Raw genomic sequence first — 6,000 nt, 5'->3', positions numbered from 1 at the left:
TAGGAATGCCCTCAGTTTCTTCATCCTGACTGTAAACTTATAATGTATAATGTATAAAGTTTGGGTGAAGATTTGTAGCTCGGGTGCTCGTTGTTGTGGTTCTGTTCGCCGAGCTGGAAATTTTTGTTGATGGAGTTTGTGGATGAGTGCCATGCTTCTAGGAATTCCCTGGCTGTTCTTTGTTTGGCTTGCCCTATAATGGTAGTGTTGTCCCAGTCGAATTCATGTTGCCTGTCGTCTGCGTGTGTGACTCATCCACAAACTCCATCAACAAACACATCGACCTGGACCCAATATACCGGCCACTACAGCGGACAGCTGAAACTGACAACCGGAAGCGGCAGGGACAGGCCACTATAAATGCCGGAGGAAACACCACAGAAGCACTTCACAGGAGGCTCCTAGGCACTGAGGATGTCACGTAGACAGGGGACGAAACGTTTGCAACAAAGATTTCCAGCTCGGCGAACAGAACCACAACAATGTATAACGTAAATAATTGTCTTCAGGACACTGACCACTGAGGCACCCCACTTGTCATCAGCTGTCATCCTGAAAAAGATCTCATTTATCCCTAATTTTTTGCCTTCTACTAATCCTCCATCCATGCCAGCACCTTGCCTCTAACACTTCTTTTCTTATTTAGTAGCCTCCTGTGCGGCACCTTGTCAAAGGCCTTCTTGAAATCCAAGTAGATCATGACTACTGGCTCTCCTTTGTCTAACTTGTTCATTATCTCCTCAAAGAATTTTAACAGATTGCTTTGGATGCTAGCTACCTGATGAAGGAGCAGCACTCTGAAAACTTGTGCTTGCAAATAAACCTGTTGGACTATAGCCTGGTGTTGTGTGATTTTTAACTTTGTCCATCCCAGTTAAACACCAGCACCTCCATATCAAAAGGCAGTAGAAGCAGAGTTTTTGAATATTTTTAAGGCAAAGATAGATTTCTGATAAGCCAGGAAGTGAATGCTTATCAGGGGTAGGTGGAAATATGGAGTAATTGGAAATGTGGAGTGAGTTTATTGAATGACGCAACAGACTCAAGGGGCTGAATGGTCCTAACACGTATGTTTGTACATTATCATCAACCTGTACCTTGTGGAAAAAAAAATAAAATGAAACAATTATGTAAGCAAATGGAATTCCTGATTTAATAAATCTCAAGTTGTTTATTTTCCCCATTGAATCACTGGCCTGCCCTAAGTGACTCATATGCTTTTCCTTATTTAATTTCTAGCTCAAAGCTAGACTCACTTCTACTCATTTACTAGAACAGAGTACAGTACAGCAAAGGAATGGGCCCGTTGGCCCTCGATGTTGTGCCAAACATGACTCCAAATGTAACTAATCCATTCCACCTGCCCTGGGTCCATATCCCTCCATTTCTTGCATATTCATGTGTTTATCTAAAAGTCCCTGAAATGCATTTATCATACCTGTCTTAAACACCATCCCTAGAAGTGCATTCCAGACTCCTACCACTCTCTATATAAAAAAACTTGTCCCTCATGTCTCCTTTGAATCTTTCCCCTCTCACCTTAAATGCATAGCTCCTGGTATTAGACATTTCAACTCTGGGAAAAAGATTCTGACTGTCAACCCTATCAATGCATCTCATAATTTTACAGACTTCTATCAAGTCTCCCCTCAGCCTCTGCCACTCCAGGGAAAACAATCCGAGTTTTCTAGCCTCTCCTTATAATTCTTATCCTCTAATCCAGGCAGCATCCTGGTAAACCTCTTCTGCACCCTTTCCAAAGCCTCCATGTCCTTTCTATAATGTGGTGACCAGAATTGAATGTAATATTCTAAGTGTGGCCTAACTAAATTCCTGTAAAGCTGCAAAATGACATCTTGACTCTTGTATTCAATTCCCTGACCAATAAAGCCAAGCATGCGATATGCCTTCTTTATCACCCTGCTGTTGTTGCTGTTTTTATGTAACTAACCTATTTACTTCAAACTTCAGAGCAACCACATTTCTCGTGAAGGAATGCTGATGAAGGGCTTATGCCTGAAATGTTGATTCTCCTGCCCCTCGGATGCTGTCTGACCTGCTGTGCTTTTCCAGCACCACAATCTCGACTGTTAATCCAGAGACCCAGGTAATGTTCTGGGTTCAAATCCCACTATAGCAGATGGTGGAATTTTAATTCAATAAAATAAAGTCTGGAATTAAAGGTCTGATGATGACTATGAATTCATTGTCAATTGTTTGGTTGGGTGGGGGGGGGGGGGGGGGGGGGGGATGCCATTTGATTCACTAATGCCTTTTAAAGAAGGAAACTGCCATCCTTACCTGGTCAGGTCCCTATATGTGACTCCAGACTCTCAGCAACATGGCTGACTCTTAACTGCCCTCTGAACAATTAGGGATGCCCTCAATCTGTGAATTAAGTTTAACAAATCTTGTATCACTTTCTGTACAGAGATTTTACTACACAGTAATATAGCTCATTATTTTACTGTGCAAATATTGGCACATGAAGATCGATAGGCTGACTGACTGGAGGTCTGATAAAAATAGTCAGAGATGAAAATAGGATGGGAAAATCTAATTGGCGAAACAAATATACATTTTTACAAAGTTCCCCACTAGACTCGGTATGAGGTTGCTTTTACAATATACGTACCCTCTATCCTGTGTTACTTGACATTGAGGTTAAAACAGTATGTTCACTACTGGTCTCAGGACTAAGTGTCCCACCCTTTTCACTGGAATGTAAAATGTGTGTTTACATTTCCTATATCACATTCTTGTATTGAAATGTACTGGTTCATATATCATAAGGCAGACCTGACTGAAACCACTGTTTATCAACATGCGTTTATAAGTAATGAGGGAAAATATGTTGAGCCATTTCTCTGCTCTTCCTCCTGTTTTTATGTTTGGATGGGGCATTCGTTTTTTTTCCCTGTCTATCGGGAACAAGGATGTTTTTGTTTGCTGATTTCAGGAGCAATATTAAAAAGAGTAAAATAATGTAAGTGGCATTCTCAGTCCACCTTAGTTTTCTGCACTATGTTATAAAAATAGAAAATATAGTCATGGCACACAAGGATTCATTTTCAATTTTCTTTCTGATGCCTATCAAAAAATCAAATAATAAAGTGGCTTCTCTTCTTAATTAATTGAACTTCATTCCAAAGAATGAAATCATTCATTTCATTTACAGATTTGGATGTTAATTTGTTCAGTATTCAGATAATAACAGAAATTAGTTATTTTAGGTTAGAATTGGGTTGTATAAACCCCAACATCACTGTCATTAAGTATTGTCAAATCGGCATGGGAGCTGGGAGCTTATTCACTTCTGAATTTTAAATTTTTAGTACAGACCCCTAATTACAGCAATTGCTGTAAATGTAAGAAGGGGATACAATATCATGCAGGCGTTTGGATATAACTGACCATAGCAGTGGACAGGATGATGACCCAGAGTTGAGTGGTTTGGCACTGCCAACAATTAACAATGTAGGTCATTGCTTACAGTGACATTTGGACAATTTAATGGCCGTTGTTTTGGTCCCTGGCCCAAGGCACTGCAATTACTTGGCCAATGCCCAATGTACTACCAGGGGCACAGAACACAGAGATGTCATAGTCTTGTACCTTGGAGGCTCAGACCAAAAATTTGAAGGAGTTAAAGGGATTCCTACATATACTGCATTGGAGTCACAAGAAGAGCATGGGAATTTTTTTTTATTCATTCATGGTATGAGTGTGTCACTGGCTAGGCCAGCATTTATTGCTCAACCCTAATTGCCCAGAGGGCAGTTAAGAGTCAACCACATCGCTGTGGGTCTTGACTCACATGTAGGCCTGATCAGGCAAGAATTCCTTCCCTAAAGGACATTGGTGAACCAGATGGATTGTTCCTGATAATTGATAATGGATTCTCTGTCATTGTTACATTTTCAATTCCAGGTTTTTTTAATTGAATTAAAATTTCACTGTCGTTTGTGGCAGATTTAAACCCAGGTCCCCTGGCCATTATCTGGATTAACAGTCCAGCAATAATATTCCATTGACTAGGCAATCGCCTCTCCACCAATAAGAGTAGGACATTCAGAGCCTGCTCAATCATTCAATATGATCATGGCTGATCTGTTTGCAGCTACGTATCTTCCTGATCCCATAACCTTTGACTGTCTTGCCAATCAAAAATTCATCCTCAAATAAATGTAATGAGCTAGCTCCCTGCATGAAGAGAATGCCAAATACTGATGAGGATTGGAGAGAAGTAATTTCTACTCATTTCCATCTGCATAAGAAAGTAACACTTCATAAGATTTCTGTTGTCTATCCAATGGTTTGTGGACTGATCAATGCTGCTATCTTCTTCATGTCACAGACTCTCAAATGTGTTTTCTCTATTTTGAGAAATGAGATTTAAGGATATTTGGACACTAACTTCCTACCCAAGGTCTTGAAAATTTGGATCCACACATTCGTTCAATTTTCAAGATGATTGATGGTGAGAAGGAAGTTGTTTATTGATTCCAACGAAAGAATAACACACCATATCGGAAGCATGGTCTTTGGGTAGTGCATTCCTCCCAGTTGAACCATACTGCCTGTCTGCATTCCTGCAATGTAACCTAACATTATAGGGTCAACCGAACATTCCAGTTCCATTTGGCGTTCACTGTCTCTGCATCTCACACAACTGCCAAGGTCAGACTGATGACATCAGCTTGGACAACAATTGCTTCTGTCTGTTACAGTCACTTACAGCACATAACACAGAAAGAGACAAAAATCATTCTTTTTGATTTGATTTATTATTGTCATATATACAGTGAAAAGTATTGTTTTGCGTGCTATCCAGACAAACCAAACCTTACAAAAGTACATCAAGGTCACAGAACAGTATATAGTGTTCCAGCTACAGAGAAGGTGCAGAGATTAACTCGAACATACGAGAGGTCCATTCATAAGTCTGCTTCTTTGGGTCAGATCCAGTTGGGCCGTTGACATATTGTACTCAGTGTTAGTCCATGGGCTATTTAACGTGTTTTGGAAGCAATTTCCCTTAAAACCTAAGTGATATCATCATGGTAGAGAATGGTTCTTTAAAACTACCCTACCTTTTGCACACAATCAAATTGAAAACAGTGTCCAGTGATCAGCAGACTGACACTGCCCAATGAATAGCAGACTGATCCTGCCCAATGAATAGCAGACTGATCCTGCCCAATGAATAGCAGACTGACACTGCCCAATGAATAGCAGACTGATCCTGCCCAATGAATAGCAGACTGGCAGTGCCCAATGAATAGTGGACTGTCAGTGCCCAATGAATAGTGGACTGGCAGTGCCCAATGAACAGCAGACTGGCAGTGCCAATGAATAGCAGACTGATACTGCCCAATGAATAGCAGACTGGCAGTGCCCAATGAATAGCGGACTGATACTGCCCAATGAGTAGCAGACTGGCAGTGCCCAATGAATAGTGGACTGGCAGTGCCCAATGAATAGTGGACTGGCAGTGCCCAATGAATAGCAGACTGACACTGCCCAATGAATAGCAGACTGATCCTGCCCAATGAATAGCAGACTGGCAGTGCCCAATGAAAGGCAGACTGATCCTGCCCAATGAATAGCAGACTGGCAGTGCCAATGAATAGCAGACTGGCAGTGCCCAATGAATAGCAGACTGATACTGCCCAATGAATAGCAGACTGGCAGTGCCAATGAATAGCAGACTGGCAGTGCCCAATGAATAGTGGACTGATACTGCCCAATGAATAGCAGACTGGCAGTGCCCAATGAGTAGCAGACTGGCACTGCCCAATGAATAGCAGACTAGCAGTGCCCAATGAATAGCAGACTGATACTGCCCAATGAGTAGCGGACTGGCACTGCCCAATGAATAGCAGACTGGCAGTGCCCAATGAATAGCAGACTGATACTGCCCAATGAATAGCAGACTGGCAGTGCCAATGAATAGCAGACTGGCAGTGCCCAATGAATAGCAGACTGGCAGTGCCAATG

The sequence above is a fragment of the Chiloscyllium plagiosum genome, unplaced genomic scaffold (assembly GCF_037043375.1).
Source record: "Chiloscyllium plagiosum isolate Xiang-an unplaced genomic scaffold, Cpla_swu_hap1 HiC_scaffold_20, whole genome shotgun sequence".
NCBI lineage: Eukaryota > Metazoa > Chordata > Chondrichthyes > Orectolobiformes > Hemiscylliidae > Chiloscyllium > Chiloscyllium plagiosum.
The sequence above is the reverse complement of the archived record's forward strand: the minus strand, read 5'-3'. Positions refer to the sequence as shown.